The 26,226-nt window shown below is 40.9% G+C and overlaps 1 protein-coding gene across 4 annotated transcripts in view; it reads right to left on the bottom strand.

Annotated features, from left to right (window-relative positions):
• The window catches only part of SNX11 (sorting nexin 11), a 518,381-nt gene extending 493,002 nt beyond the window's left edge, over positions 1-25,379 (bottom strand). For all 4 annotated transcript variants that reach the window (XM_044055316.1, XM_044055318.1, XM_044055315.1 and 1 more), the window contains exon 1: positions 25,083-25,379. The gene's annotated coding sequence lies outside the window, so the exon portion shown is untranslated. The remainder of the gene's footprint in view (positions 1-25,082) is intronic.
• Positions 25,380-26,226: the final 847 nt, after the last annotated feature.

Genomic DNA, 26,226 nt, shown 5'->3' with positions numbered 1-26,226 from the left:
TGACACACACCTGCAGACTAATTGCAGGGGGGGCTGTGCCCCCCTGCACCACCCACACCCCCTGCTACTTGTACATTACAACTCCAGGATCGCACAACAGTGCTGACAATGATAAATCCTTGCCTGTTGTCAACATAATGTCAACAGAAGGTCGACTGCACTGTCTGTCGACCAAATTAACTACTTAATATTAATGTGTCGACCAAATGTGTTGGCCATATGAATGTTGACATTTTGATATAAACCATGCTAATATATGGTTTCAACTTCCAACCTTTCCAATTCTGACAATAACTTATCCAATATTGCCTTCTCCATTATTTTTTTACAACATGAAAGCAAACTTATGGGTCCGTATGACTCTGGGTTTGTCCAACTCCCCTTTTTAACAAGTACACATCTTCATTCTCGAGGAATCCTACTAAATGACAGATAATAATGGTATTGTAAGCGCATGCTGAAGTGTTCTCAGGTCATTATTACTAATTCGGTCTCCTTCCCATGATTTGTTTGCATCCAGTTTGGGCAGTGCTTGTTCAATATAATCTAATTTTATTTCATTATCTGAAATTACCTGGATGTCACTTGGACAACTGATCATCCCCTTTGTAAATCCAAACTGCTTCGTATATGATTTTGTAAATATATCTATAACCTGTAGCTCCTGAGAGTAAATTTTAGAATCTACACATTCAAAATCAATCACATAATGCTTGAGTTGGCCGATGCAAGTCTGTACTATTTTGCACTACTTTAGGAACTATCCAGCACAGAAGAAACAGGGTCACGGACAAGAAGAAACGTGTCTAGAGAGGGTATTAAACACTCATAGTTACATCAGAGATGGTATTAAACACTCACAGTTACTTACAATCCCTCAGTGCTGCTAAGAAGTTGCACCATGCTGCCTACTCAGACGATTTCTAGACGGTGTCATCTTAATGTCCTAGACGGACAGCTTGGACATCCCTTTTACTAGATCTGAGTTAGGTGGGCTTTTTAGGCCTCATCTGCAGGCACTTACGGCAGTCTTCTACATGTTACAACATTGTAGTTTTGATGATGAAACTCAGGTGTTTGAAGTTTTCAGTCATATACATTTTCAAGGTAAAGTACTTTGTTCTATGCTGCAGTTTGCTTCGCTTGCAAGGGACAGGAAAGGGATACACAGATGACTGTAGGGCATTTATTTACTTACAGATATTAACGTCAGCTGTAGTAAATTCATGCAACTTAGGGGGAATGATGAATGTTTTTCTTAATTTTTCATTGGTACCAAACAGGGTGAAGAAATGCAGGTTACGATATAAAGACCAAATTACAGGATCTATGTTTCAAAATGTCTACAGGCCACCACCAAAAATGCACTGTAGCTCTTTGCACTGCAAAGGCCCTTGACAGTGTGAAATTTGTACTTTCAGTGTTGTTTCTATCTACAGTGAAGAAATTCTGTACTACTGCGTCTGGGATGCTCATAAATGTTTGGGTGGGAGATTTATATGCACAGATGGTGAAACTAGGTGGTCATTTACGCATGTTTTTGATTTTGCATTATATTAATGCAAAATTAATTCAAGGTAAGGTAAATTTTAAATAGAGGTAGTGAGGACTTTGCATTAAAAGGCCTCAAAAATACTTTAAATCACACTGGCTTTGCCCTTGCTCAAACCCTGACTAGCGCCAGCTCTAAAATAAGTGTTTTATTCCTCAACTGCTTTTTAGCAATCTACTTATGCTACATTACAAATGTATGACTGTATAAATTCACAGCTTTTATCTGTTTGTATCTTGTGTTTAAAATTTTGATATGTATTTACTTTTTCTGTTTTTGTTAAGTGGAGCTTTTCTCCCCGGGCCTCCACTGAAAATGGACATGTATTCAGCCAGACTGTCCCGGTCAACAAATGTAAAATAAAATAAATAAAAATAAATAAATAAAATTAATTTTGTATGTCTTGGAGTGGCCAAATGTTTCTTTTATATTTTTACATTGTTTTATGAATGTTTTCATTTGATACTCTGTAGTTTTTGTTCAAATAATGCTGTAAGAAAATATAACTAGTGTTTAAAGGGCCTTAATCTTAGTACAACTATAATCTACATAAAGTACACAATTCATGGGTTGTCTTAATTAAATTATATATGTAACACTGTATCAAATGTGCGACACTTTAAAGCTATGTATTCATTGGGTGCTTAGTTGTTCATGCAATGGACTTTTTTGTTATTGAATAGAAAGGGTTTCACAACACTGACAAAGCCAGATGGAGGGTGAAATCCAAGGTCTGTTAAGAGGTGGAGGAAGAAATCAGAGAATTAAAAATCACGTGCATTGAATACACACACACTTACATTTAATCTTATTACATAATAAATTTGGTGCCTAATAGATTATTGGTAGAGAGGTTATATACAAGGAGTTTTCTCTTGCCATTTTAAAACAAGATATCTGAACAGACCTGCACTTTTATTTTTTTTGCTCCTCAGGGTGCTCTATAACTTATGGACAATTGATTTCTATTAATTTTAGGCACTTTTGGGACTTATGGCATATTCAGCCTGCTACAGTACAAAAAAAAAATATATATATATATATATCTTTATGGAGTGCATAGGCCTGATTGGTGGAATACCGAAAGATGATTTTAGTTTGTAAGTAGGTACCCCGCGTGGCTGCATACAAATGCACCTGTGCAGGATAACACAGGTTACAGACAATGTAATAAGAGAAAATAACTTGTGCTCTACAATGCAAACAACTCTTGTTCATAAGTTCACAGGTGTATACTAGGCTACGAACCACAAGGCCCTTATAAACCTAGTCATGCAATCCAGATGTGACCCACAAATTTGATTTCTATAGTGGGTGATTTACTGAATGTCTCTCTCCATAAGAGACACAGGCACCAAACCAGGGGTGAATTTTAGCTTATTCATCCATTGGTCAAAGTTGTGCTTAAATGGTGTTAGGGAAATGGATGGGGAGCCTGTGAAAAAGAAAGAGAATTATCTGAGAAACATCTGTCTCTTTTGCAAAATGTAGGTCTTTTAATCTAGTAGTTCTGATGCCGTTTTGTGGCATCAGCACTACTAGATTAAAAGACCTAATTTTGCTTCTCATAATACCCCCAACTATTTTACACAGCATCCTCCACAGCTACTGCCACCCACGCAAACTCTTAGTAACAGCAGGGTCTGTGGCTGGCTCTCCCACTTACTTCCACTATAACTAGATGTCAAATGACTTACTGTGGAAACAATTCCAGATATCTGTCTGTCCACTGTGCATCTGTCAGCTGCTATACATAAAGCAAAGGACAATCCAACTGCTAACACAAAATGGAAATCTCCTCAGAGACTTAACTTCCCTCAACATCTGCATACATCATACTGTCGGCGAAAGCCATCGGGAAACTGCATTTCTTATATAGACAGTTAATCTCCTGTCCAGACCAATACCTTAAACAAATGCCTCCAAAGGGTCTTAGAAGTATATGGGATGACACTGCTGCACATTTAGGCCATAATACAGCCCCCATTTAGTTCACATTAAAGCAACAGCAGACTGAATTGACTACAAGGGAGGTCCGATATCAATGAATCATGTATACAATCTGAATAAGATGTGCACAGTATTACAGCAACGTGATCACGGACACAGACTATGATAAGATGTGCACAGTATTACAGCAACATGATCACCGACTGTGATAAGATGTGCACAGTCGAGAAAACTGAAAAAACACACCATAGAACACCAAACTGAAAAAAGCGTAGGATCCAAACCAAAGACCACACTGAGGCACAATAAACTTACCGCTTTCATCCACTTTAATGACGTGAACTTCATCAGAAACCATGAACAATCACCTACCCCTCATTTAAATACTTAATTACAGGAAATGATGTAACAAATGTTATAATATAAATTCTTACTATAAAAAACTACAATAAATATTTACAGGTGATACGAACAATAAATTGGAACAAAAGGAGGCTTTGTGGCAGCTTCTTTTTGGAGCTGATGTATTCCCAGGGTTAAATGAAGTCATTAACATAAAGTGTTTTCTTATGTACAGATAACACAGATTCATACGTAAAAACTCATTCACACACACAGATGTATATATACACATATACACACACACACATATATATATATATATATATATATATATATATATATATATATATATATATATTTTTTACCATTAGTTGCATTATTCATCATTTTAAATTTTATTGTAGTTTTTTATAGTAAGAATTTATATTATAACATTTGTTACATCATTTCCTGTAATTAAGTATTTAAATGAGGGGTAGGTGATTGTTCATGGTTTCTGATGAAGTTCACGTCATTAAAGTGGATGAAAGCGCTAAGTTTATTGTGCCTCAGTGTGGTCTTTGGTTTGGATCCTACGTTTTTTTCAGTAAGATGTGGACAGTATTACAGCAATGTGATCACTGACTATGATAAGATGTGTACGGTATTACAGCAACGTGATCACTGACTATGATAAGATGTGTACGGTATTACAGCAACGTGATCACTGACTATGATAAGATGTGTACGGTATTACAGCAACGTGATCACTGACTATGATAAGATGTGTACGGTATTACAGCAACGTGATCACTGACTATGATAAGATGTGTATGGTATTACAGCAAAGTAATGACTGACTATGATAAGATGTGTACGGTATTACAGCAACGTGATCACTGACTATGATAAGATGTGTACGGTATTACAGCAACGTGATCACTTACTATGATAAGATGTGTATGGTATTACAGCAAAGTAATGACTGACTATGATAAGATGTGCACAGTATTACAGCAACGTGATCACTGACTATGATAAGATGTGTACGGTATTACAGCAAAGTAATGACTGACTATGATAAGATGTGCACAGTATTACAGCAACGTGATCACTGACTATGATAAGATGTGTACGGTATTACAGCAACGTGATCACTGACTATGATAAGATGTGTACGGTATTACAGCAACGTGATCACTGACTATGATAAGATGTGGACAGTATTACAGCAACGTGATCACTGACTATGATAAGATGTGTACGGTATTACAGCAACGTGATCACTGACTATGATAAGATGTGGACAGTATTACAGCAACGTGATCACTGACTATGATAAGATGTGTACGGTATTACAGCAAAGTAATGACTGACTATGATAAGATGTGCACAGTATTACAGCAACAGGATCACTAACACTGCCTATAATAAGATGTGTACGGTATTACAGCAACGTGATCACTGACTATGATAAGATGTGTACGGTATTACAGCAACGTGATCACTGACTATGATAAGATGTGTATGGTATTACAGCAAAGTAATGACCGACTATGATAAGATGTGCACAGTATTACAGCAACAGGATCACTAACACTGCCTATAATAAGATGTGTACGGTATTACAGCAACGTGATCACTGACTATGATAAGATGTGTACGGTATTACAGCAACGTGATCACTGACTATGATAAGATGTGTACGGTATTACAGCAACGTGATCACTGACTATGATAAGATGTGTACGGTATTACAGCAACGTGATCACTGACTATGATAAGATGTGTACGGTATTACAGCAAAGTAATGACTGACTATGATAAGATGTGTACGGTATTACAGTAACGTGATCACTGACTATGATAAGATGTGTACGGTATTACAGCAACGTGATCACTGACTATGATAAGATGTGTACGGTATTACAGCAACGTGATCACTGACTATGATAAGATGTGTACGGTATTACAGCAACGTGATCACTGACTATGATAAGATGTGTACGGTATTACAGCAAAGTGATCACTGACTATGATAAGATGTGTACGGTATTACAGCAACGTGATCACTGACTATGATAAGATGTGTACGGTATTACAGCAACGTGATCACTGACTATGATAAGATGTGCACAGTATTACAGCAATGTGATCACTGACTATGATAAGATGTGTACGGTATTACAGCAACGTGATCACTGACTATGATAAGATGTGGACAGTATTACAGCAATGTGATCACTGACTATGATAAGATGTGTACGGTATTACAGCAAAGTAATGACTGACTATGATAAGATGTGCACAGTATTACAGCAACAGGATCACTAACACTGCCTATAATAAGATGTGTACAGTATTACAGCAACGTGATCACTGACTATGATAAGATGTGTACGGTATTACAGCAAAGTAATGACTGACTATGATAAGATGTGCACAGTATTACAGCAACAGGATCACTAACACTGCCTATAATAAGATGTGCACAATATTACAGCAGCGTGATCACTGACACTGCCTATGATAAAATGTGCACAGTATTACAGCAACATGATCACCGACACTATGATAAGATGTGCACAGTATTACAGCAAAGTGATCACTGACACTGACTATAATAAGATGTACACAGTTTACAGCAAAGTGATCAATGACATTGACTATAAGATGTGCACAGTATTACAGCAACATAATCACTGACACAGCCTATAAGATGTGCACAGTATTACAACGTGATCACTGACACTGACTATGAAAAGATGTTCACAGTATTACACCAACACGATCACGGACACTGACTATGATAGGCAGGTACTAGGCTATCGGCCCTGGGGCCTATACAAGCCCAGCCAAAAAGGTATCCTGGCTTTTGCCATCCAAGAAAATTATTTTCCTGTGCCACTGTCGAGCAGAGCCACAGAGGTGATCCTCGGGGTGAATTTCCTATTTCCCATCCAATCATCAAGATTTTTATTGAATAGTGCTAACGAGGAGCTTTGTTTGATATAGATAGGTAGTTTGTGCCAGAGTATGGGAAGTCTCTCGGACAGGAATCTATCCCTCCGGCATATTCCGTTTATTGTGGTGACAAGGTTTAGGACCCTAGTGCGTGCAGCTCGGAGGGATTTGGACTTCTTTAAGTGGAGCATGTCCAACAGCTCTGGGTTTGATATAGCTTTGTATGTTAGGCAGAGATCAAGATGTGCACAGTAAAACTGACAGGTAGCTCTGTTGGCATAGAGGGATAAATCCATGACTATAACCCAGGTGACCTAAAGTTTCATTAACAACTCAGGCATCTCCTAGAGATGGTGGAGAAGAGGCAAATGACACTAATGACACCCCAGAGCTAGATTACCTTTCTTTGTGGGGAGGGGGCTTATGCATGGTCACATCTATACAGTGGAATCTCCATTTGAGACTGAAGAATCATAGGACCTCTGATGGAGTAAAAATATTGTGATAACAGATCACATGCAGACCCTTTGAATGTTTTGCAACAAGCACAGAAGAATACTACTGCATTATGAAAAAATAAATAAATAAAATAGAAAAACAATCCCCATGTAGCTGACAGAACCATTCCTGGCAGGCTTGACCCTTTAAATTCCGGGGAAGGGATGAGTCAAACAGCTGTTTCCCAAAGAGGAAACAATGGGCTGACTGAGCAAATGAAGGGAGATTTGATGGTCAAAGGTAGGGACTGGTACAAAAGAAACCCTTACAGTCTGGTTGTGGAAAAGGTGAGTCAGCATAATGGCACAGTTGTCAGCGTACATTTCATAGTACTGACTAAAGGTAGCACTAAATAGAGTATATCTGATTTGAGCTAACAAACACAACTAGTTTTCAAACCCTCACTTCAATCCAAAACTCTCCCTTATCTTTGAATCTATTTCCTACATATTATTCAAAATTCCCCCACCTTTTGTTCCTCAGAGATCTCACATTTGCTTAGCTCCATCATCCACAAACACCATACTACCTAGTGTCTTCCTTTTTGACCCCTAAGGATAAACCAACTACCAAGTTTCATGAATGAGACTCCAAAGGCACAGAAACACATAAGGGGTACATGGAAGAATGAAGAGCAGGAGGGGAGAAGCAAAAGAAGTCACCAACAGGGCACAAAAGAGAGGTGCCAAATTCATTTTGGAGGCAAAAAAGAGACAGAACCTACAGCTAGTGCTAAGCTACAAAGGAAAAACCACAAGGTACCACAGGCTTTCCAGTGAACGTCTGACCATTTTGTCATTTAATGACAAAGTGTTAGAATCACTCAACAATATCACATATTAGTGATGGGCAATCTGAGTGACAATCACTACTGTAACAGTAATAAGCCTGGTACCCCCAGTATCACATATTAGTGATAGGCGATCTGAGTGTCGATCACTACTGTAACAGTAATAAGCCTGGTACCCCCACAGTATCACATATTAGTGATGGGCGATCTGAGTGTCGATCACTACTGTAACAGTAATAAGCCTGGTACCCCCAGTATCATATATTAGTGATGGGCGATCTGAGTGTCAATCACTACTGTAACAGTAATAAGCCTGGTACCCCCAGTATCACATATTAGTGATGGGCAATCTGAGTGACAATCACTACTGTAACAGTAATAAGCCTGGTACCCCCAGTATCACATATTAATGATAGGCGATCTGAGTGTCGATCACTACTGTAACAGTAATAAGCCTGGTACCCCCAGTATCACATATTAGTGATGGGCGATCTGAGTGTCGATCACTACTGTAACAGTAATAAGCCTGGTACCCCCAGTATCATATATTAGTGACGGGCGATCTGAGTGTCAATCACTACTGTAACAGTAATAAGCCTGGTACCCCCAGTATCACATATTAGTGATGGGCGATCTGAGTGTCAATCACTACTATAAGCCTGGTACCCCCAGTATCACATATTAGTGATAGGCGATCTGAGTGTCGATCACTACTGTAACAGTAATAAGCCTGGTACCCCCAGTATCACATATTAGTGATGGGCAATCTGAGTGACAATCACTACTGTAACAGTAATAAGCCTGGTACCCCCAGTATCATATATTAGTGACGGGCGATCTGAGTGTCAATCACTACTGTAACAGTAATAAGCCTGGTACCCCCAGTATCACATATTAGTGATGGGCGATCTGAGTGTCAATCACTACTATAAGCCTGGTACCTCCAGTATCACATATTAGTGATGGGTGATCTGAGTGTCGATCACTACTGTAACAGTAATAAGCCTGGTACCCCCAGTATCACATATTAGTGATGGGCAATCTGAGTGACAATCACTACTGTAACAGTAATAAGCCTGGTACCCCCAGTATCACATATTAGTGATGGGCGATCTGAGTGTCGATCACTACTGTAACAGTAATAAGCCTGGCACCCCCAGTATCACATATTAGTGATGGGTGATCTGAGTGTCGATCACTACTGTAACAGTAATAAGCCTGGTACCCTCAGTATCACATATTAGTGATGGGCGATCTGAGTGTCGATCACTACTGTAACAGTAATAAGCCTGGTACCCCCAGTATCATATATTAGTGATGGGCGATCTGAGTGTCAATCACTACTGTAACAGTAATAAGCCTGGTACCCCCAGTATCACATATTAGCGATGGGCGATCTGAGTGTCAATCACTACTATAAGCCTGGCACCCCCAGTATCACATATTAGTGATGGGTGATCTGAGTGTCGATCACTACTGTAACAGTAATAAGCCTGGTACCACCAGTATCACATATTAGTGATGGGCGATCTGAGTGTCAATCACTACTGTAACAGTAATAAGCCTGGTACCCCCAGTATCATATATTAGTGATGGGCGATCTCAGTGTCAATCACTACTGTAACAGTAATAAGCCTGGTACCCCCAGTATCACATATTAGTGATGGGCGATCTGAGTGTCGATCACTACTGTAACAGTAATAAGCCTGGTACCCCCAGTATCACATATTAGTGATGGGCGATCTGAGTGTCGATCACTACTGTAACAGTAATAAGCCTGGTACCCCCAGTATCACATATTAGTGATGGGCGATCTGAGTGTCGATCACTACTGTAACAGTAATAAGCCTGGTACCCCCAGTATCACATATTAGTGATGGGCAATCTGAGTGACAATCACTACTGTAACAGTAATAAGCCTGGTACCCCCAGTATCACATATTAGTGATGGGCGATCTGAGTGTCGATCACTACTGTAACAGTAATAAGCCTGGTACCCCCAGTATCACATATTAGTGACGGGCGATCTGAGAGTCGATCACTACTGTAACAGTAATAAGCCTGGTACCCCCAGTATCATATATTAGTGATGGGCGATCTGAGTGTCAATCACTACTGTAACAGTAATAAGCCTGGTACCCCCAGTATCACATATTAGTGATGGGCAATCTGAGTGACAATCACTACTGTAACAGTAATAAGCCTGGTACCCCCAGTATCACATATTAGTGATAGGCGATCTGAGTGTCGATCACTACTGTAACAGTAATAAGCCTGGTACCCCCAGTATCACATATTAGTGATGGGCGATCTGAGTGTCGATCACTACTGTAACAGTAATAAGCCTGGTACCCCCAGTATCATATATTAGTGATGGGCGATCTGAGTGTCAATCACTACTGTAACAGTAATAAGCCTGGTACCCCCAGTATCACATATTAGTGATGGGCGATCTGAGTGTCAATCACTACTGTAAGCCTGGTACCCCCAGTATCACATATTAGTGATGGGCGATCTGAGTGTCGATCACTACTGTAACAGTAATAAGCCTGGTACCCCCAGTATCACATATTAGTGATGGGCAATCTGAGTGACAATCACTACTGTAACAGTAATAAGCCTGGTACCCCCAGTATCATATATTAGTCATGGGTGATCTGAGTGTCGATCACTACTGTAACAGTAATAAGCCTGGTACCCCCAGTATCACAAATTAGTGATGGGCGATCTGAGTGTCGATCACTACTGTAACAGTAATAAGCCTGGTACCCCCAGTATCATATATTAGTCATGGGCGATCTGAGTGTCAATCACTACTGTAACAGTAATAAGCCTGGTACCCCCAGTATCACATATTAGTCATGGGCGATCTGAGTGTCGATCACTACTGTAACAGTAATAAGCCTGGTACCCCCAGTATCATATATTAGTGATGGGCGATCTGAGTGTCAATCACTACTGTAACAGTAATAAGCCTGGTACCCCCAGTATCACATATTAGTGATGGGCAATCTGAGTGACAATCACTACTGTAACAGTAATAAGCCTGGTACCCCCAGTATCACATATTAGTGATAGGCGATCTGAGTGTCGATCACTACTGTAACAGTAATAAGCCTGGTACCCCCAGTATCACATATTAGTGATGGGCGATCTGAGTGTCGATCACTACTGTAACAGTAATAAGCCTGGTACCCCCAGTATCATATATTAGTGACGGGCGATCTGAGTGTCAATCACTACTGTAACAGTAATAAGCCTGGTACCCCCAGTATCACATATTAGTGATGGGCGATCTGAGTGTCAATCACTACTATAAGCCTGGTACCCCCAGTATCACATATTAGTGATGGGCGATCTGAGTGTCGATCACTACTGTAACAGTAATAAGCCTGGTACCCCCAGTATCACATATTAGTGATGGGCAATCTGAGTGACAATCACTACTGTAACAGTAATAAGCCTGGTACCCCCAGTATCACATATTAGTGATGGGTGATCTGAGTGTCGATCACTACTGTAACAGTAATAAGCCTGGTACCCCCAGTATCACATATTAGTGATGGGCGATCTGAGTGTCGATCACTACTGTAACAGTAATAAGCCTGGCACCCCCAGTATCACATATTAGTGATGGGCGATCTGAGTGTCGATCACTACTGTAACAGTAATAAGCCTGGTACCCTCAGTATCACATATTAGTGATGGGCGATCTGAGTGTCAATCACTACTGTAACAGTAATAAGCCTGGTACCCCCAGTATCACATATTAGCGATGGGCGATCTGAGTGTCAATCACTACTATAAGCCTGGCACCCCCAGTATCACATATTAGTGATGGGTGATCTGAGTGTCGATCACTACTGTAACAGTAATAAGCCTGGTACCACCAGTATCACATATTAGTGATGGGCGATCTGAGTGTCAATCACTACTGTAACAGTAATAAGCCTGGTACCCCCAGTATCATATATTAGTGATGGGCGATCTCAGTGTCAATCACTACTGTAACAGTAATAAGCCTGGTACCCCCAGTATCACATATTAGTGATGGGCGATCTGAGTGTCGATCACTACTGTAACAGTAATAAGCCTGGTACCCCCAGTATCACATATTAGTGATGGGCGATCTGAGTGTCGATCACTACTGTAACAGTAATAAGCCTGGTACCCCCAGTATCACATATTAGTGATGGGCGATCTGAGTGTCGATCACTACTGTAACAGTAATAAGCCTGGTACCCCAGTATCACATATTAGTGATGGGCAATCTGAGTGACAATCACTACTGTAACAGTAATAAGCCTGGTACCCCCAGTATCACATATTAGTGATAGGCGATCTGAGTGTCGATCACTACTGTAACAGTAATAAGCCTGGTACCCCCAGTATCACATATTAGTGATGGGCGATCTGAGTGTCGATCACTACTGTAACAGTAATAAGCCTGGTACCCCCAGTATCACATATTAGTGATGGGCAATCTGAGTGACAATCACTACTGTAACAGTAATAAGCCTGGTACCCCCAGTATCACATATTAGTGATGGGCGATCTGAGTGTCAATCACTACTGTAACAGTAATAAGCCTGGTACCCCCAGTATCACATATTAGTGATGGGCGATCTGAGTGTCAATCACTACTATAAGCCTGGTACCCCCAGTATCACATATTAGTGATGGGCGATCTGAGTGTCGATCACTACTGTAACAGTAATAAGCCTGGTACCCCCAGTATCACATATTAGTGATGGGCGATCTGAGTGTCGATCACTACTATAACAGTAATAAGCCTGGTACCCCCAGTATCACATATTAATGATTGGAAATCTGAGTAACAATAATAAGCTTGGTACCTGATAAAACAATACAACCCATATATACGGTTTTAAAAGCAGGATACTAAATACATGAGGAATTAAAGAGTTTACACAGAAGTATTTACTGAACAACTTCATTATGATCTTCATAACAAAAAAAGAAAAAATGGTACATGTTTGTGAAGGAGAAATAATGACAGGCAAGCTGATATTGCTAGACAGGCAGAACACTAGCTCAAAGGACTCTGGCACCATAACCAGTTCCCCCGCCACACAAAGTTCTAAATACATTGGAAAGAGTACTGCTGGGGTCTACAAATACACTACTAAATCAGCTGGCAGCATCCAGGTACCCTGGAGAACAGGTGCCACATGTGCCAATGCACCACCGAGGGCACAGGTGCCAATGCACTACAGAGGGTACAGGGAAAATGGGGAAACACAGGCCAGTGATTTCACATCTACTCCAGGAAGTATTACAGAGAAACTCCTTTAGAAGTTTCTGCTTCAATTCCTTAATAAAAAGTTCTGCAAAGCCAGCATTATCACAGCTTCATGGGTGAAGGATGCTACCAGTTTGGTCTGATCTTGCACTATGACTGGAGGAGTGAAGGATGCTGACAGTCTGGTCTGATATCACACTATGATTGGAGGGGTGAGGGATGCTGACAGTCCGATCTGATCTTCACTATGAATGGGTACAGCAGAAACAAACCAAAAGAAACTAGTAAACATAATTTAAGAGGATTTCAATACGGCCTTTCATAGATTCAGAGATTTTCCAAGGCCACTGAATCTTAGGACCATTTGAGCCTTGCCATTACCCTCCTTCAAGCTGCACCGCCTCTATCCCGGAAGGCCAAACCAGTCAATTACAGAATATATTTGTGGATACCCATTCAGTCATCTAGTTTATGTTAAAGAAAAAAAAAGTGTCATTCTGCTTAATATGCAGGCACAGTTTATTCTCCAGGTTTGGACAGGCTGGGTTACAAACCTGTCGCTTTAGCACGTTTTCTTTATTTTCTGATGGAAATTTAGGTCCATGGTATTAGGATTAGTGGGGACATTAGAAATGTGGAAAACAGTAGGTGCACTACAATCAGGTCTCTAATGGAGGAGTAAGACAGACAGAGAACTCCCTCAAAAGTCTATAAATACATTGAATACAAAGATAGAGGTTCCAGCCTATCTTGGTAGCTCAGGAAATTAAGGCCAGTGATCTTGTTTGGTTAGGAACCCTTGCTGTCTTTCTAACCATTTCATATATCTAGTTAGATTTGTCCCAAAGAAGTCATTACACTTGATAACTGACCTGATCATTGCCGAGTATAAATTAATGATTACCTCTTTAGACCTTGATAATATTCCTCCGACAATTAGTCATTTCATGACAATCATTTTCATATGATGGCCAAAGAGAGGGAGCTACCAACACAAGTACCTCAGTCCAGGACTACAGTTAAGTGTTGTCTACACAGTATGATGAAGGGATGGGTTGTTTGCTTAAAACAGTTGAAACAATCTTTTTTAGCATTCAGTTTAAATTTTTTACCATTCAGTTCAATAGTGCAGAAAGAGTTTACTAGGAAGAGTTAATTCTGGAGTGTTTGGGTGTAATACGGTAACTTAACAACCCCCAATTTATAGTCATCTGCAAACTTTGTTTCAGCAGAGGTCTTGCCTCTCTGGTTTGAGATCAGAGAAGTAAATGCCAAAAAAGGTCCCAACATCAACATATAAGAGACACCGGTGGTCATCTTCATACTTTCTCATGAGGCACCTGCAACTCACTCTGTGTAGGTTCTTTCAGCCCGTTTGCTATCCATCTTACTATATATGAGTTGAGTAGTAAAGCATTTAGTTTGTGTGTGATGCCAGCATGGGGAACAGTTCCGAAGGCCTTGGCCAGGTCTAGATACTCTGCAGATACCATGTGGCCACCATTTGTAGCATCCCTAACCCCTTCAAAGAAGTTTACCAGATTAAACAAATAGGCTCTATCCTGCTGGGAGTCAGGTCCTGCAAGAATCTTGATACCAGAGTTTATGACATCAGTTATAATACATTCCATGACTTTGCAGACAAGGCGGCTTGTAAGACTGATATGAGGGTAGTTCCCTAGGGTCAGTTGTAAGGCTACCCTTACATAGGGGCATCACCACTGCAATGTGCCCCTCATCAGGAACAAAATCTTACCTAAACGTAAGTTAAAGAGTTTAAGGACTATGTCTGCATTGGCATGTTTAACACAACTAATTAAGCAATGAAGGATATTATCAGGTCCCATGAAGGAAGGGTTTTTGGTCTTGGTTAGCAATTTCAGTAAGTGATCTTTACAGATAATTGGGAGATTTCAGGGCTTTGAATAGAAGTCTCTGGGATGAAGTTGGCACTAAATTTGTTTGCAAAGATACTGGCAGTGTCTATTGGGTCAGAATAGGGGAAGTCACACATTTTGAGTAATGTAGGAGATTTTTTTTTTGTTTTCTAACATAGATAAAGAAGGATTTGTAATTACATTTGACCTCACAGGCCAGCCTAAGTCCAGTCTCCTTTAGTGGACCTGATGGTACTCCTAATTTTTTGTAATGCTTTTGATCTTATCTTTGAAAGGAGGAGTTTGGGATTTACAAAATAATTTAAGGAGTTTCTTTCTTTGTTTTGTTATACAGCTTATTTATGCTAGTGAAGCACCAGGGTAGTTTGTTTTTGATATTTAATTGTTACCTCTGCATTTTTCTAAATTGCTATAGGATTCCTTGGTGAAGTGTGCTCCTGTATTAAGGTCAGGGGAGGTGCAGTTATAAATCAAGTTTGATATTTCATCACACAGCAGGTTGAATTAGGCATATTTGTTGTCCTTAAATTTAGTGGGGTTTGCTATAGGAGCTTTTGGGAGTTTAAAACACAGGCCACAAGTTCATGGTTAGGCTTCAATGGAGAAGGAGATAAAAGGGAAGAAGTGCAAGAGAATGTGATAATTATAAGAATCGGATCAAGAATGTTGTGTCCTCTAATAGATTATTTTGTTTATTAAGTCTAGGATTTTTTGGCATACCCTACACCAGAGGTATGGGTACCTTAGTTTATTGAATAGCAGTTAAGGTTACCCAAAATAAAGTTTTTGTTACTAAATTATTAAGTCTAGGATTTTTTTGGCATATCCTACACCAGAGGTATAGGTACCTTAGTTTATTGAATAGCAGTTAAGGTCACCCAAAATAAAGTTTTTGTTACTAAATAATTACTAATTGTATCAGCTCAGCAAGATCCTGCCAGGTGCCCTGCAGAGTCCTACAGCACCAGAGAGAGAATAGAGACTTGGTTTAAGTACCTTTTTTTCTGTTTTTTCTTGCTGTTCATTGCTAATGCCGCCTAAACGCTTGGTTTTTGGTGTTTACTGATACTCTAGAAGCTCGTTTTCAACTGCATTTGTACTTATTTACTGCCTGCACTTTAAAAAAGTAGTTTTTGTTGTATACTGCATTATGTAATTGTATTTGGCTTCACACTCAAGTGTGATAGCCGTTTTTATACCTAAAAAGTGTTTTTTTCTGTTGTATCTGCTATATTTTTGAAAAAAAAAAAAAACTTCCTATTTCCCGCCTTTTTAAGCTAGAAAAGTCCAGTTTCAGATAACTGATGGTACCTGAACTGTGTTTAAGCTTCTGTGTTGCCCATATCCTTACTTGGATAGAAGGAAGTTACTCTGTTCACCAGTGAGAGTGGGGAGCTTTGAACAACCTACCTGTCCTTGGAGGAGTGGTTTCAGCCCAGAAATTGTAGTTTTATTGGCTATTTTGGGCTAATTTCTATCTCTTTTATCTTTCTGATATAAAAAACGCATTTGCACGGTTTTGCGCATAGCGCAGTGGTGTTTAGCAAGGGTTAAACTATCCCTGGCTCCACAGAGTCTGCCCTTCAGTTTTTCCCTTAGTACTAGTCAGTTCTTCCAGTTTTAGCACTCAAATCAGTGCTTTCGGACTAGCACTTGCTCAAAAAAGAGAGACAGAAGCACAAATAAACTATAGTACTCAATCCCCAACAGTTGTCTGTAGGGAACAGTCAAATTACTCTCCCCCACCAGCTCAACAAGAAGAAAGTTCCTCAACCCATTCAGGCATGTCCAAAGGCCAGTTCCCAGTGTATTCTCCTGTTCACCTGATGAATATGGGCATCCTGAGACAATGTCACAACTGCCTCATGTACACAGACAACCCTCTCCTTTTACCACATGACACCAAAATCTGCAAGAGATGCACTTACACAGCCAAAATTGAGGCAAAGCTCTCTCCAGCCACGACTGGAATAGACAGTCAAGAGGAGAAGGTAACAACCTGCAACACCTCACTCACCACACCTGGACCCACCACACCTGCAACTGCAAATCCCACACATAGATACACAAAGACATACTCGGAGAATCTAAATAAAAATATCCGGAAACAACAGAGACCTCCAAAGCAGACATGCAAGCAACCTCTACCCACAAACACACCGCAGCCAACATATAACCTCCAAAATGTGCCACACAACCACAGCCCATAAGGCATATCATCATACCTAACACACTTGTAATAGGGGACTCCATAGTCAGGCACACTGATGTCCCACTCACCAGATTGGAGAACTTGTCGGGTGCACAAATCCGCCACATCACACAGGCACTCAGGTCACTCCATAACAAGTGCAAATATGACTCTGTCATTGTCCATATTGGTGTGAATGACCCGAGACGTACCTCCCTGGACTACATGAAAAGAGACATAGAAGAGCTCTCTGATCATGTAACCAAGGCAAGTATGACCCTAGCCCTGAGTAGCATCCTACCTTCACCAAGAATGACACCTCAATACAAGGAAAAAATGATAAAGTTCAACAATTGGCTAAGCTTCTGGTGTCATTCAAAGGGGATCCAGTATCAGTTTGCCTGGGATGACATGCTCGGCAAGCCACGATGCTTCACCAGAGATGGCTTGCACCTGTCACCCCTGGGATTCAGGATACTGGCCAAGGCTCTTGCCACCCCCATAGTGCCTTTTTTAGGCAAGGATCAAAAGACAAACCCACCACCGTAATAAGTACCAGTGACAAAAAACTGAGGGTAATGCTGCTCAATGCCAGGAGTTTAAACCTCAAAATGCACTCACTCGAGGCCCTTCTCAAAATGGAGAACATAAATATTTGTTCAGTAACCGAGACCTGGTTCAGGGCTCAAGAGAGCACCTCAGCGATTCCAGGCTACAACTCATACCACACATTTTGGCCACAAAACCTGGACTGAAACACCAAGGGAGGAGGCGTATCCATATTCATCAAGGATAACCACACCTCCAAACTAGTTGCAAAGTATGATGCCTCAGAGATCATCCAAGTGCAACTGACAATGGGCAAAACTGCAATCCAGATTGTAGCTTGCTACAGATGAGCATCCCTGCCCCAAGACCCCCACTCCTCGTTCCTCGAGGTACTGAAAAACATGAGGGTCTAACCAAACACCCTAATACTGGGTGATTTCAATTACCCAAACATCAACTGGGAAAACTACTCAAGCACTAATACCTTTGCTCAATGCTTCCTGGAATATATTAACTCAAATGCCCTGGACCAGCTTATCAACACCCCTACAAGGGGCAACAATATACTGGACCTGGTCATCACCAACATGGGGGACAAGTGCTCCACACCCAAGGTAAATCCCTCGTTGGTTAGATCAGACCATAAACTCATCATCCTCGATATCCACATACCACCCCCCCCCCCCCAAGGAAACCACAGTGAAAAACTTCTTCAAAGCAAACTTTATGCTGCTTAAAATGGAGGTGGCAAACTTCATCACCCCCATGCAGAATGACAACTTGGTCGAATCTGCTGTAGCCTACACAAAAGCACTCTACAATTCCTCTAAAAAAAGGAAACGAGTCTGGTGGGCCCAGCCATAAACAAGCTCTATAATAGAAGGAAGAAATTATTACAAAAAAAGAGTAAAAACCCAGGAATGGAGGAGCACCCCGTCCAACCTTAGCAAAAAGCTAAGATCCCTTATAAAATCCTCAAAGGTGAGTTTTGAAAGAAAAATTGCAATGGACACCTAAGACAACTGCAAAGCATTTTTTGGCTATGTCAAGAACCTAAATGGCAACTCTCAGATCTGCTCTGAGCTACAGCATAATGGTTCAAAGGTCACGGAACCAACTGATATCGCCAATATACTGGCAGATAGGTTCAGTGCAAACTTTACCCCACCCTCACCACCTAGACGGCCCATATCTATACCAGAAGATTGTGGTGCCCCCATAATCATGGACACCCAAGTGAAAATGGCACTTTCTAAAGCAAAGAACACAGCATCCATGGGACCAGACAGCATCCCAGGCGGCGTGATACATGAACTCCAAAACAAACTAATCCCTCACCTAAATACCATGTTCAACCACAGCCTCTCCTCAGGCTACATGCCCACTGAGTGGCGCACAGCAACGGTTGTCCGGTTTCACAAGGGAGGAGCACCACCGACCCCAAGAACTATCACTCCATAAGCCTGACGAGCCTCGTCTGTAAGGCCATGGAGCACATCATCATGGAACTCAAACAACAACATTGGGAACCTACAAACCCTAGACCCTACCCAGTTTGGTTTCGTAAAGGGCAGGTCATGTCTCCTAAACCTGGTTGACTTCTTTGAGATGGTCACCAAAGCAATCAATGAGGAAAAGGTGGTCCACACCGCATACCTTGACCTTGCAAAAGCCTTTGATACTATTCCCCACTTGGGAATTATAGACAAACTCACTAACCTAAATATAAACCCCTACATCACAAGATGGGTTGTTAACTGGCTCACAGACAGAACCCATACAATGAAAATAGGAAACGCTAGGTCCAACTCCAAACCTGTGACAAGTGGAGTACCCCAGGGCTCAGTCTTGGGACCTCTCCTGTTCGGTATTTACTTCAACGAGGTACAAGCAAACACAGAGGGACTGTGGCTAACAAAGTTCGCAGACGACTGCAAACTGGGCTCCATAATTGAGACTCCTGCTGATGCAGATATCCTTCAAAAGGGGCTCACTGAAACAGATACATGGTGTCAAAATCATGGCATCAAGCTAAATGCCAAAAAGTGCACTGTTATCCCCTTCAGGAAAAACCAAGTACCTACGAATTACCACATAGGTGGCAGCTCACTTAATACAGAGAGTGTGATAAGAGACCTAGGGACCTAGGTGGATAGTAACCTCTCCTTCGATATCCACATCGCTAAAGTGGTTAGAAAATCTTTCTAATGGCCCATCTTATCATGAAGGGGTTTGCATCTAGAAAAAGGGAAGTTATTGTCCCCTCTACTCATCACTCTTTAGACCCATTATTGAGTACAATGCCCCATTCGGGATGTACCTTACTAGACACCTGCAACAACTGGATAACGGGCCTAAAACAGATGCCCTATGCCACCAGGCTAAAAAAACTCCAACTGTACTCGGTTGCATACCGGCTGCTCAGAGGCAATCTCTGCCTGATATACAAGGCTACGTCTAACCCCGAATTGCTGGAAATGCTCCACCTCAGGAAAACCCAATCTACCCAAGCTACACGCTCTAGGAACTTAAACCTAACCTCACCAATAAACAGGACTTGGAGGGATAGATATGTGTCCCAGAGACTCCCCTTGCACTGGAATAAGGTCCCCATATATGTGAGGCAGAGCTCCTCATTAGCGCTCGTCAAGAAGAATCTTGATGAGTGGATGAGGAACAGGAAATTCACCCCAGGAATCACTTCTGTGGCTCTGCTCTTTAGAGGTGCAGGCAACTAAACCACTTGGGAGGCGCAAGCCAAAACAGTTTGACTAGGTTTAATTATGCCCTAGGGCCAGTAGCCTAGTACCTACCTATGAACCTATAAGCAGATCATTTAGGACACTGAGGAATCTCACGCGGTCATCTAGGGACAAAGAAGGTGTTCAATAGCAGGTTATTAGCCGATAATTAATCATATCTACAGTGATCTACACGTCAGTGAGTTCAGCTTGCGAGTCCCTAGGGATCTGCCTGGAGGGAACATTTTCTTTGACAATCACAGAGACCCCACCAAATTTGCCACAGGGTCTGAAGGCATGAAAGGTGCAATACCCTGGTATAGAGGGAATGCTTTCTTTACATTTAATCCAAGTTTTAGTGGATAACCATTTGAACTGTATGGGTGTGCTACAGCAAGTATGGGGTATGAAGGGCTTGCCTCTCCCATGCAAAAAAGAAGATTTAATAAGAAGATTCATTTTTCTTCTGGCTTTTCAGTCTTTTTTTTTTTTTTTTAGCTTGCTGGCAGTCTGCAGTTTGAGTGCCAACATTTCAATAGGAGGCCATTTTAGTGACTACGCAGACATGGATGCTTTCCAAATGCAGCAGTGCCTCAAAATCAGACAAGTTATTGTTTAGTCTTCTAGTCCTGAGGAAAGCCCACTTAATCTGATCTGATTTTGGGACCAATATGTTAGTCACACTGGAATGTCCATCAACTGGACTTTGTCTTGAAAAGGCACTGGGGGCAGCAAAGGTTTTAGTCAGCACACAAAACTTTGATCTGGCACCACATGCAAGACCTATATGCAAACTCAAGGAGACTGGAGTAGGGATCAGACTGATGAGGCAGGTACAGAAATGGTTCACAGACAAGTTTCAGGTACAGAAATGCTTCACAGACAGGTTTCAGGTACAGAAATGCTTCACAGACAGGTTTCAGGTACAGACATTCTTCACAGACAGGTTTCAGGTACAGAAATGCTTCACAGACAGGTTTCAGGTACAGAAATGCTTCACAGACAGGTTTCAGGTACAGAAATGCTTCACAGACAGGTTTCAGGTACAGAAATGCTTCACAGACAGGTTTCAGGTACAGAAATGCTTCACAGACAGGTTTCAGGTACTGAAATGCTTCACAGACAGGTTTCAGGTACTGAAATGCTTCACAGACAGGTTTCAGGTACTGAAATGCTTCACAGACAGGTTTCAGGTACTGAAATGCTTCACAGACAGGTTTCAGGTACTGAAATGCTTCACAGACAGGTTTCAGGTACTGAAATGCTTCACAGACAGGTTTCAGGTACTGAAATGCTTCACAGACAGGTTTCAGGTACTGAAATGCTTCACAGACAGGTTTCAGGTACTGAAATGCTTCACAGACAGGTTTCAGGTACTGAAATGCTTCACAGACAGGTTTCAGGTACTGAAATGCTTCACAGACAGGTTTCAGGTACTGAAATGCTTCACAGACAGGTTTCAGGTACTGAAATGCTTCACAGACAGGTTTCAGGTACTGAAATGCTTCACAGACAGGTTTCAGGTACTGAAATGCTTCACAGACAGGTTTCAGGTACTGAAATGCTTCACAGACAGGTTTCAGGTACTGAAATGCTTCACAGACAGGTTTCAGGTACTGAAATGCTTCACAGACAGGTTTCAGGTACTGAAATGCTTCACAGACAGGTTTCAGGTACTGAAATGCTTCACAGACAAGTTTCAGGTACTGAAATGCTTCACAGACAGGTTTCGGGTACTGAAATGCTTCACAGACAGGTTTCGGGTACTGAAATGCTTCACAGACAGGTTTCGGGTACTGAAATGCTTCACAGACAGGTTTCGGGTACTGAAATGCTTCACAGACAGGTTTCGGTACTGAAATGCTTCACAGACAGGTTTCGGGTACTGAAATGCTTCACAGACAGGTTTCGGGTACTGAAATGCTTCACAGACAGGTTTCGGGTACTGAAATGCTTCACAGACAGGTTTCGGGTACAGAAATGCTTCACAGACAGGTTTCGGGTACAGAAATGCTTCACAGACAGGTTTCGGGTACAGAAATGCTTCACAGACAGGTTTCGGGTACAGAAATGCTTCACAGACAGGTTTTGGGTACAGAAATGCTTCACAGACAGGTTTCGGGTACAGAAATGCTGAATTGCTTCACAGACAGGTTTCAGGTACAGAAATGCTGAATTGCTTCACAGACAGGTTTCAGGTACAGAAATGCTTCAGACAGATTTCGGGTACAGAAATGGCTCAGACAGGTTTCGGGTACAGAAATGGCTCACAGACGGGTTTCCGGTACAGAAATGGCTCACAGACGGGTTTCCGGTACAGAAATGGCTCACAGACGGGTTTCCGGTACAGAAATGGCTCACAGACGGGTTTCCGGTACAGAAATGGCTCACAGACAGGTTTCCGGTACAGAAATGGCTCACAGACAGGTTTCAGGGGGTAGTGGTAAAGGAAGCATTATTAATGGGGAGGTGAGTGATGAGTATAGTACCTGGGATTTTTACTCAAGTCTTTATCCAGGATCTCGGGGGGGGGGGGGTGTTAACCTGTGATCCAGAAATACCCAGTCATCACAATGAGAACACACGTGCACACCTCTCCGGAAAGAGCTGGAAAGACAGGTAGAAATTCCAGCTTAATATCAAGAACAGCAAAGTAATATACAACAGAGAAAAAAATAGAAACTAATGCAGGGTGGGAGTCAGGGCAAAATATGGTAAGGGGTAAATGGGGCAAAAAGAAATTTAAGAAGTCATCATTATCCGTGGATTAAACAACTCAGTACAATGTGAAACTACACTGCTAATGAAAACAAGATGGTAGAGTGTGCACTGCCAAAGTGCAAACTTTACATACTGCAAGGCTATATCTCACCTCTGGCAGAGGACAGTAAGGTCTTGTAACCAATTCTGGAAACCATAATACAGCAGAGACACAGAAACGGAAAAGTTCTACAAAAGTCACAAATATTGGGAGTCACTGACCTGCATGGAAAGGCTGACAGCAGTAGATGTGTATTTATATAACAAATTATTAACCTGTTTGTGAATGGGAAGGGGGACACAGTATGCCATCGTGCAGTCTTATTGCAGAAAACATTACATTACTTCAGTTCTGCTTCAGTGCCATAGACATAAATCAAATAGACCTCAGGCAAAAATCACAGCCTAGACAGAGGAAAAATCTGTATTGTTCAGTAAATGGGATATCAAACTTAAACAGTACTTTCTCATATGTCTTACTTTCTCATATGTCTTACTTTCTCATATGTCTTCAGGAATCCACACTTAACCTCTGCACCAAGACCAAAAGCCACAAACATACACAGTACATTGGAGCAGGAAACAGCTACCAAACATAGCCCCATAATGTGACATGCCCATTTTTCCCTTATACATTTATTCTGAGCAATCTCACAGCAACTAGAGATTATAGCATTTATTGTTAGAGTATGAATTTCAAATCCCACCTCAACAGTAGTGTTTGGATTTTTTTTTCTTACGTTTTGCTTTTCTCAAATGACCAGCCTTTTGACTAGTGGTTATATCGCACAGAATTCAAGTCCACATGTGATTACAAAGCTTCCTTTTCAGTTCTGCAACTCACAAATCAACACATCGTCACAACATCTCTACTGTTAAACTAATGTTTGCGTTTGATACCGAAAGTTTTAAAGTACTACGTCAAGCTGTGCTTCTTACCTCATCCCACACACAGTGTTTCATCAGTTGCCTCTCCTTTATGAATAAAAAAAAATGCAAAGTCCATGAAACTAGTTACATGGCATAACCTATCTGACAAGCCAGCAAATGGCTAAAAAGGATTTCTCTGCCTTAATTCAATAAAGCCATATTGTAGAAGTCACTAGCTATAAATGTTTAATAACATATCTTGAATGTGGAGCACAATTAAAGTTAAACAAATAACTTCAGAAAGGAATTCCTGAAGTATAGCATGATGTCATATGTAAAAGAAGTGAAACATTTGCAGCAAACCTCACTACTGTAATTTATTTTAGTACTCCATGACTACTGATCTCGCTTTGACATGACAGCAATAATCCACACAGCAGTACAAAAGGGAATTTTTCTCAAGGAAAAAAAAATGCAGCAAACAAAAACAGCCCCTTGATCGGTTTTGGAATATCGAACAGACAAGCATCCACTTCAGTCCCTCCCAGAAAACTACAGTTGTACCAAACATGAAATAGTATGACAGAAAATATTACTGATCTATAGTCACACAGAATTTGTGTATTATTTTCAAATGCTCTCAGAATGGCCTATAAAATAAATTACTCCACTAGCATTTGGATACAAGACAGACGTAATTTTGTTACAAGAAGCCAGATAAAAACAGTTCCATACCTGCTTGTGTAGACTTCCACAACTGTACTTCAGGCTTGGACTTAACTGGTTAAAACTCCCAAAATATAAAAGAAACCACAGACGTTCCACCCACAGTCACTGTCAGCAGCCTGTTAAACAGTTCATTATAAACTGCAAATATGAGGACCTCCCACCTCTGACAGATTAACACACATGTTGCAGCAAACTAAAACCCAATAAAATAAAAAGAGACACAGCATCCAGCATAGCAAATTCCTCTGCTCTCTCTCTTAAAATCCCAGTTATATTACTACTGAGCAAAGGGTAATAGGTGGAGCTAGATACAGAATATTAAGGAATTTGTGTGACTATTTATTTCCTCTATGTCATTACTATTGCATTATGGGAAATGTAGTTTTCTAAGCACACAGGCACAGTAATGATGCTGCACAAGTTTTTAACAAAGGCTTTTTGCCACTAAACTAACTAGGTGCATCACTTGTAGTTACTGACATATTACAGCTGTCGTAGCATTTATTTTGTATAACACTGCAGCTTCACTCTTGTTTGTTTTCTAATAGGGTGTGTAAATTCCGGGTACCCAATTGGCTGCTAGCTGTGCAAGTAGAAAAATGAAGGCAAAAGTTGTTTTGTTTTTTTTTTGCATCATATCTTTGCCCACATGGTATGGCAGCTGTTTTATTACCATAACATCCATCTGAGAAACTGTAGCATGACACTTTATTTCTTTATTAATGTGATATGTTATTCTCAGGTTTCCAGTCATTTGTGAGCATTCATAAAACATAAAGGGAAGGAATTCAAATATAATCCGGTAAAATGGGGCAAATGTAAAATACCTCAGAATTTACAGTGTATAAACATTTGGTGTAATAGTTATTTTTACAGCACCACAATATTTAACAAATAGTTAACATTTTTTCTTGCATAACTTGCTTCAGACATACTGATACTAGCTGATCAAAATAAATCTGTATCTTTTCCGAAATTAGATTCTCATGAACAATTTCTAAACAAGGCACTCTGGTAGGTGCAGTAAACGCTGTCAACATAAGGCCAAGGGCTAAAAGGTGCTCAGCCTCTGTTGATTTTTTTCTTGTCAGTGCCCCATGCCAAACAATACCTCTCAACTGTACAGATTTTCACAGGATGTCCAGATTTT

Source organism: Protopterus annectens, chromosome 13.part0, assembly GCF_019279795.1.
Source record: "Protopterus annectens isolate FY-2018-M chromosome 13.part0, PAN1.0, whole genome shotgun sequence".
Lineage (NCBI taxonomy): Eukaryota > Metazoa > Chordata > Ceratodontiformes > Protopteridae > Protopterus > Protopterus annectens.
This window is presented reverse-complemented; position numbering and strand designations above follow the sequence as displayed.